This window comes from Salmo salar, chromosome 29 (genome assembly GCF_965601325.2).
Source record: "Salmo salar chromosome 29, fSalSal1, whole genome shotgun sequence".
Lineage (NCBI taxonomy): Eukaryota > Metazoa > Chordata > Actinopteri > Salmoniformes > Salmonidae > Salmo > Salmo salar.
This window is the reverse complement of record NC_138319.1, coordinates 14,116,668-14,126,189: the sequence shown is the minus strand read 5'-3', so window position 1 is coordinate 14,126,189 and position 9,522 is coordinate 14,116,668. Positions and strand designations below refer to the sequence as shown.

Here is a 9,522-nt window from a genome sequence, read left to right as displayed (position 1 = left end):
CCTGGCATCCACCAAACCCAGATTTGTCTGTCGGGACTGCTGGATGGTGAAGCATGATTCATCACTCCAGAGATCACATTTCCACTGCTCCAGAGTCCAATGGCTTTACACAACTCCAGCTGACGCTTGGCATTATGCATGATGATCTTAGGCTTGTGTGCAGCTGCTCGGCCAATGAAAGCCATTTCATGAAGCTCCCGACGAACAGTTATTGTGCTTCCAGAGGCAGTTTGAAACTCGGTAGTGAGTGTTGCAACCGAGGACAGATTACTTTTACGCGCTACGTGCTTCAGCACTCAGTGACCCCGTTCTGAGAGCTTGTGTGGCCTACCACTTTGCAGCTGAGCCATTTTTGATCCAGACCTTCCACTTCACAATAACTGCACTTACAGTTGACCGGGGCAGCTCTAGCAGGGCAGACATTTTACAAACTGACTTGTTTGAAAGGTGGCATCCAATGAAGGTGCCACGTTGAGCTCTTCAGTAAGGCCATTCTACAGTATGTCTATGGAGATTGCATGGCGGTGTGCTCGATTTTATAGACCTGTCAGCAATGGGTGTGGCTGAAATAGCCAAATTTACTCATTTGAAGGGTTGTCCACATACTTGTGTATCTATTTCACACTCTTTGTTCTCTAATTATAATTGTACAGAGAAACCATGTTTTTAACAGTTATATCAAGGCACAAGGCTAGACCCAGATGCAGACACAGGAGGCAGATGGTTGGAGTTTTACAATGTTTATTCATCCAAAGGAGAATAGTCGTGGACAGGCAAAAAAGTCAAAACCAGAGCAGAGTCCAATAGGTACCGAAGGGCAGGCAGAATCAAGGTCAGGGCAGGCAGGATGATCAGGCAGGCAGGAAAGTAGTCCCTGAGTCAGGCAGGGGTCAGAACCGGGAGGACTATAAAAAGAGAACAGAAAAGGAGTTCAGGTAAAACATGCTGGCTGACTTGACTAAACATACAAGATGAACTGTCACAGAGAGACAGGAAACACAGGGATAAATACACTGGGGAAATAAGCGACACCTGAAGGGGGTGGAGACAATCACAGGAACAGGTGAAACAGATCAGGGCGTGACAAGTTATGCATGTTGTCATTACAAAAGTGCCATTATAAGCCCAATTAAACAAATCCCAGGCTGTTGGTAAGCACTGCAGCTCGTCTCCATGTTCTATGACATTGTCTGACCAAGTGCAATTTGTGAATGAAACTCTCTTCTATTTATGGTGTGTAAGTTCTAGTCCTCAGACTATGAGGAACTGAAGTCAGAGGTTTTGGTTTCCGCTTTAGGAAGTGTTTTAGCTTAGCAAATGTCTCAGATGGTGGTGAATGACAAGTAGTGTAACTTCTCTTATCAATACAAAATACTGTATTCAGTGTGCTGCTCAATGAATTTCAATGGAATATCAACAATAATATATATATATATATATAATTTTTTTTGGAGGGGGGTCTGAAATCTCAGATAAATATTTGATCTTGAATGTTGCCATTCATTCTGGGATCCATATCACTTGTAGTGAACCCTTTGGATTGTTGCCCTAGACATTGACTAGTACTTATAACGTGCTCAAAGTTTAGCAGTCGAGTCCCTCACAACCCTCAACTTCAATAGACAGATAACGTAAGAATTAGACTGAGAAAATTGTTTTGATGTTTCGGACACCTAAATACAGTTTCTCTCCATACAGCACATGAAATACAGAGGCGAGCTCTGTCTCTATTTTGGGAAAGTGTGGAGCTTTTTTGAGGAAGCCAACATTTATTACAGAAGCAGTTTAGTAGATTCTACTGATTGATAGTGAAACTAGCCACATAGTGAGAAGCTATGCTGTCGATGAAGCATTCTCATTGTAGACCCACATTTGAATTCGACTGAAAGAAGTGCTGAATGTGAAATAAGTCACGCTGAGACTGAGGATGTCCTAATATGGACACCGTAGCTTTAGGAGTGGCTTCACAACAGAATACTGGGTCACGGTCAAGAGGTATTACGATCAGTGGTTGAAGTGTCTGACCTCAGGTGTGGACTGGTCAGCGGAGCCAAAAAAAAAAAAAAGGACTGGCGCTGGGGAGGTGTGAATGAGACTGCATGTTTCACACCTCCCAGTGTAAAAGGCAAACAATGCTGCTGCTGCCCAGCGAGGCGAAAGGGATTTAGCCAGTGGCAGATTGCTCAATGGGAACGCAGACCGCTGGCGCTGGTGAACAAACAGAGGGCCACATCAAAAGGCAGTGAGCGTGATCAGAGAGAGAGGCAGACAGCCCAGCCTTTTCCTGCCTGAGCGATAAAGCTTTATTTAATCCATAATGTCACTGTTGCTGATAAAGAGCTGAATTTAAAACACTACATGGTCGTACATTGAGAGATTGATCGTTGGCAAGAAAGTTTTGTTCTTTCATCCTCCCCGAAAGAGGTGGTGACCTAACATCAAAGAGTGGACTGTCACTTAGCTGGATTAAAACTCCTCACAACTCTTATGTGACTTCTAATTGGTGCTTTTGTTTTTGTGAAGAGAGGGGTTACACTGCGTAACATTTACTTTTACAGTGTTATTTCGTCATTTATTTTTGCCATTTGTCAACTACCATTATTATTAACGTTCACATTGTTGTACATATAATCCCCACTTAATGCATACACATTAACCTTCTGGTCTGAATACCAATGTTTTACATCCAAGTTCCCTTGTGTACCTGTTTCCTAACACAGTTCTATCATTGTAGTAACATGTTGTTACACAGTTATTAAGTCATTCAAATAAAATGACCAATGAAATGAACAGCGGGATATCTCGCGGTTTGGGCCGTTACATTCCTTCTCACCTGCTGCACTCAATTTCCCCACTGTGAGGGAAAACATAGGGGAGTTCTCATAGGCCACCAACAACAACAAAAAGCCTCAATTTACATGTTGCTTATGTGTGCATTTCACTACCTTTGGATTATCATTGAATTGTAAGGCTGATATGAATGTCCTGCTTATAACAATGTTTGTGTCAACATCATAAATCAACTGCATTATACTTTAAAAAAATACTTCAACTTCATCCAGTAAAATGGCTCTTTGGCTAGCTTTGCTACAGCCTATGTCAATGATAGCTATTTTGCAACCGTCGCAACCAACTATAATCTTAGCGACTGTTTCAAGCAATAATCAAAACAACATTGTAAGCCTATGAGAACCCTGTCAAGATTTTTTGTTTCGAAGTAGGCTAGATTTACGTAGTTACTATGTTGAATTGGCCAGATGGTGAAGGGCAGTTGTTTTTCCCCACGGTGGCTGTTGTACTTGTTTATGACATTCTGAGTATGTTCATGTGCCATAAGGCAGCTAGCTGTAAGTTAACAACCTTTTCCTTTAATGTTGTGTTGCCGGGGTGGGTAACAGACATGACCCTGATTTGACCCTTGTAACTCAAATAGTGACAATGACCCTGCCCTGTAGGCCTTGCTTTAATGGCTGAAATCAAGATAACATAGACATTATCACATGTATTAAAATTCAGTCAGCTTCCACTACGGCTAAGTTACAGATAATGTAGGAATATACTCTACATGTATTTGTGAATAGTGTGAACACAAATATGCTTCACAGTGTGAAACTGTTGTTATCAGATGTATGGAAATTCAGTCACATACCACTGCAGATCATGAACAGATAATGTATGGTAATGTATGAGTATAGAAACAGTGTTAACACTCCTCTTTTGCTGTAGTAATTAGCTCCCTATACTGCATGTGTATGTTAAGCCAACCCACGGAAACAGGTTAGGCAACAATAGAACATGATTCCATTCACAGAGATTGTGAAGTCATGGGAAGGAAAAGTGAGAACTGTAAAGATAGAACTCCTATTAGGCTTTGGTTTGTACCACAAAACATGTGGACACAGACAAAATGTTATTGGCAAAATGTACTTATATCTTCCCTTTCAGTTGACATAAAGATCCTTCCAGTAAGAGCTCAAATGAATCCGTACCACAGGGAGGGGATTTCTCAATCACTAATCGTCAGAATCTCCCTCAGTGAGTCCTAAAACTCATCACATAGACTGTGTGGGTAGAATATCTTCAGCTGCTATACAGTACAGGTTACAGTAACACCTTAATAAGACCAAGAGCAGCCGCTGGGGGGGAAAGAAACCGGTCACCCACAGCAATGCCGCGACACAGCATACACAAACCATCTTGTGGCATGTGCATTACGGTGCGTGGATAAGTTGTGTATGCAGTATGTCCGTGAAGGGTTGAGTCCTGTGTGTGGCAAGGCATCTGCCTGTGTGGAATGTGAGAATGCGCGTGTGTGTGTGTGTGTGTGTGTGTGTGTTCAATCGGCTGTAGCCACCTCCGATGATACGGGACTTTGGTGGGAAAGTCAGTCATCCTTTTCCATACTTGGTGTCAGGTTGTCCAGGGTCCCATCGTCAGTGTGTGGGCATCCCAGTTCATTCATTACCTAGATCCTGTACCTCTCTAGATGCTATCACCACACCAGCACAGTGTTTCTGAGTGGGAGGAAATGGATGACAGGACATTCCAGTCCCCCTGTGGAGGGAAGGAGTGGGAGGATGGAGTTGACAGCGGGTTTCTTTTAATGAGATCTCTGTTTGTTTAACTTACGCACTTTCTTTCGGATCCAATTGAACTTAAAAGTTAAGAGAGTGAGAGAGAGAGCACAATGAAACAAAACGAGGTGTCTAATCTAGACATCTCCTGTGGTTCTGTGGCTTCCTGTACAAAGGCAACATCTATTGTTGGGGAATTTACAGTACCTTAGTGAAAGTTATATAATGGAGATTAAGGAGTGGGTGGGGTGGAATTAAAATAATCCATTTTGTGAGTCATTTTTGAGTCATGTTTGAACAAGCTAGTGGCTGCAATGTAATCTGTAAATGACTGGTATAAAAATCCCTGTAACTGTAGAGAAAGATGTTGTTTAACTCTCGTGTTTTAAGAGAATGTGCACAGGTGAGGGTATGGTTTGTATGTGTTGTATGTTAGTGTGACACTTTTGTATGTAAGTGCATGTGGTCTATCAAGTCTATCTACACTCTTAGAAAAAAGGGTTCCAAAAGTGTTCTTCGGGTGTCCCAATCAGAGAACCCTTTTTGGTTCCAGGTATAACCCTTTTTGGTTCCATGTAGAATCCTCTGTGAAAAGAGTTCTACATGGAACCCAAAAGGGTTCTACCTGGAACCAAAAAATTATTATTCAAAGGGTTCTCCTATGGGGACATCCGAAGAACCCTTTTAGGTTCTAGATAGCACCCTTTTTTTCTAAGTGTAGTGTAGAAGGTAGTTACACAGAAAATCCAGGTTCAGTGTCAGTGTTTGGTTTAGTGTAAAGAATAAACGCTGACTTACAGGTGTAAGAAACAAACAGTCAAATTAACTTCGGCCAAAGTGAGAGATTTATTCAGACTCAAGCATTCTGCTCCAGTCTCTTTCTGATTGACAAAGACTGATTAGTACAGATGGATGGAACGTGACAGCTACTGACGCCGACCAGTCACAGAGTACAAAGCATTCAGGACACATGCAATAAAAAGTGGAAAATATAGGCAATAAAAAGCGGAAAATACAGGCAGCAGGAGCATGGCCTCAACATATTTCAACCTAGACCAGGGTTTCCCAAACTCAGTCCTCTGGACCCCAAGGGGCGCACGTTTTGTTTTTTACACTAGCACTACACAGCTGATTCAAATGATCAACTAATCATCAAGCTTTGAATCAGCTGTGTAGTGTTAGGGGGAAAAAACTAAACATGCAACCCTTGGGGTCCCGAAGACTGAGCTTGGGAAACACTGACCTGTACTGTACCATTATCTGTCAAACACAGACAAACAGATACACAGATATACATACACAGACATGCAGGCACACACACACAGAGACAGAGATGTGTGCATGCGCACACACACGTACATACATGGGACTGACCTCAGTCCCCATAAAACAATACATTGCACAACTTATCATATCCTCTTTTACATCCCATTGTTCCGTTCCACTGAGAACTGACTTTTGTTTAATTATCTTAAGCGTAATAGATGTGAATATGACATCATTTAATAGACCCCATTGGTTTTGCAGGCCTGCCTGTGAGGGAATTATGAGGATAAATACATTTTCCATGTAGTAGTGCATGGTCTATTGCTTACCCTTTCCCCAAGACTATGATAATGAAGCACTTTCTGTATAGTACACACATATGCACACTCGCACACCACAGTTCGCTTCGGTAGGTGAGACTTTGTATATGGACTGTCCCTTTCACTAGAATAAGGTTGTAGTAAGTGGATCTAGTAGTACATGATATTTGTGACATTAGGTACTTCCCGGGCACAGTACAGTTCACAGTGTACCGTTTCAGGGTGGGTCTTCAACATCAGCATGACTAAGAAAAGAGGAAGTGAGCAGTGTGTAACAACACAAAGCTACTTATTTCTTTCCTTTGTATTCCTTTATTTTATTTCAATTCTGACCCTCATAAAACCCCTGGGCCTGTATTCATAAAGTGTCTCTGTGTGGAAGTGCTGATCTAGGATCAGGTCCCTCTTGTCCATGTGATCGTATTCATTATGATCTAAAAGGAAAAATGGATCCTAGATCAGCAATCATACACTGAGACGCTTTATGAATACGAGCCCCGGTTAGAAAGCCTATAAGCAACGGGTTGTAAACTGAGTGGCGAGAGAGAGGAAGGAAAGGTGATGACCACTGTTTAAATATTCCCTAGGGACGTCCCTCAAACCCTGTCTAGACCTGGGGTCAGGTTCCTGACGAGGTGTGAAGTGAAATCCCCTCTGATAATGTGTTAATGAGGGGATTTATGGTACGTATGTGAGAGTGTGTACTTTATTCATAGGTACACTCTCTAGGGCAGGTTTCCTATCATACAGCAGACTATTGACACAATATAAGGGACAGACATGACAACATAAAATCACGTATTGACCATAAACAAATCCCTTGTGCTTTTTTTCACCTTTTCATAACTTCCATCCAGATGCCTTGATTTTCATTATAAATCTGCTGATCCTGTTTGATTGACAGCTGAGTAAAGTAGAGCAGAGCGGGAAGGGTCTTCAACAGTCTTCCTGCAAACACAGAAAAAAATGAACTCATCAAAGGCAATAAAGCAAGAGTGAAAGTATTACCCTCCTTACTTATATGAGTGTGCATGCTAAAGCTGCTCTCAATCGAAGGTTAACCGTTTACCAGAAGAACTGTCTGGGTCTTTCACACTTGGCCCTAGTTTCATATTGATTTATGAATCACTCCTCGGCTGCGTTTAGGATGAGTTTACACGGGCAGCCCGTATGTGATATTTTTGACAAATCCCATCAGATATTTTCACATCAGATCTTTTTCAGATCTAAATGATCAAAAGACCAATTAGTGAAAAAATATCAGACTTGGGCAGCCTGTCCAAACCAACAGTGCTTGAATTGGGCACGAGTTCCAGCACCTACATTTTAGGTGCAGGACTACCGGCACCTAAAATGTTCTCTGCTTGAGCTCCTGTTCTTCTTATAGAACATGATCAAAAGTATTGTGGAACTCTTGCACCTAAATATAAACAGTACTGGCACCCAAAATGAGTACCGACACCTATTTCATTCCAAGTCAAGCACTGTAAACCAATGACTGTATATATGAATGGACAAAGCCATCGACCATGTGACACCATTCATTCCTATGTCACTAGCGCATTGAAGCCAAATTAGGTCAGTTAAGATGGGGTCTCATGGAGACATATCATGCACAGTTTGAGCTACTCCAGGAAGTGACGTTGCAGGCTAGCTCAGTGCTGCCCCCTCTCATTAGGTAACTCAAGTTGAAGGCCGACCGGGGTACTGCAGGCAGCCATTAGCAACTTAATTATCCTTATAACTTAATCTGTGGGCGATTTTAAAATAATTGGTTCAAGGATACATACATCTGGCGTAGAATAAATTATTGGTACCATGATTGTCTTCCAAATATTTTGGGGCTTACACAAAGATTGACCACGAAGATTGTCATTTTTTCATTCACTATAATGGGGATCCTGTTTTCTGCTAATAATGCCTGCAGTACCGTGGTCATCCTTGAACTTCCATGGCTTCAATGAGAGTGGGCAGATTTTATCCCCTGGTCTAAAAGCAGCTCTCTTAAAGCAGAGCTGTGGTTGCATTAACACAGGCAGCAACATTCTGATCTATTTTCCACTAATTGGTCTTTTGACCAATCACAGGTGCCAGTACTTTTTCAAAAGACCAATGACTGCTATAGATCAGTCTAAACGCAGCCTTAGTGACTTGAAGGCCAAAGGGTGTCCACACTTTTAGGGTGCTTCCCAAATGGCACCCTATTTCCTTTATAGTGCACCACTTTCGATCCATGCAACAGTTCAAACATATTAGCCGTTGACAGGTCTGCACAGTAAAATACAAATGATTAGCCAGAGCAGCTAGTTCTACAGCTCTGGGTGGTCATAAACTCAGAATGTGCTAATGTCCTCCAATGACAAGCGTGTTCTTGCATACATAGGGTTAGGAGAGTTGAGACAAATCAAGGCATTGAGGAGACAAAAAAACAATGCAATGTAACAAGCTTTCTGTTCTTTTAAATTGCTTAATTTACGGAACACCTAATGTTGCCTAGCTGAAGGGAACATCACTTTTGGAATGCCTATGAGGAACATGTCACATCTTGACAGCGATGAGACTCACACTGTTGTTGAGGAACATGTCATATCTTGACAATGGTGAGACTCACACCGTTGGTTCACTATTGGGAAAGGTATTGGGAAACAAGGTTTTATAACAAATAAAACAATGTTCTTGGTTATTGTTCGCCCTCTCAATCATATTTTCCAAGAAATAGGCCAACTCTTTGCAGAATGAAATCCATACCACGCATTCTCTGTGGATGACATCATCAGTCTCAAGGACGTCTTTATAACCCCATGCTATAAATTTTTTTTTTTTAGGATTATGACACAATATTCTGGGAATGAACTTAAAAAGTACATATGAACATTTAATATCAGGATTCAGTATCCACTTACTTGTTAGGAACATTTTGCTAATGTTGAGTGCAATACAAAAGCACGTCTTTGGTTTCTAGTGGTGGATGTTAATGTGGCTTGATGGTTCACACTGTCTCTCCCCTGGGTTCCGATATACAGTAGCCATATCCAGTAGGCTCAACAAACCCTTCACTCACAGCAAGACTCCCTCCACAAATTGTATTTTCACTCATATTCATTGACTCCATTATTGTCCTGCATGTAGGGCACTTTACGCCTCCCCTCAGGGGAGTGACTGCTTGGGCAGCTGTCTGATTGTAAAAATATGGTGGCTACACCTCAGTGTGAGTGTATTTCAGGAGGGTGACAAAGTATTGAAAGGAATGTGTGTGAGTAAGGGGAGTGGTCGTCGTTTTAAAACTGGACCAAACTGGTATTGTGCCCTGTCTCCACTCACGTGACGATTGCACCCTATTTCTGTCAGGGTGGTATCTATGA

General features: G+C 41.9%; 1 long non-coding RNA gene across 1 annotated transcript in view; it reads right to left on the bottom strand.

Annotated features, from left to right (window-relative positions):
- Positions 1–724: 724 nt before the first annotated feature.
- LOC106590163 (uncharacterized) overlaps positions 725–9,522 on the bottom strand; it is a 47,674-nt gene continuing 38,876 nt past the window's right edge. The window contains exons 2-3 of the long non-coding RNA XR_001325014.3: positions 6,997–7,108; positions 725–905 (exon numbers count right to left, since the gene is read on the bottom strand). This is a non-coding gene — a long non-coding RNA (uncharacterized LOC106590163). The remainder of the gene's footprint in view (positions 906–6,996; positions 7,109–9,522) is intronic.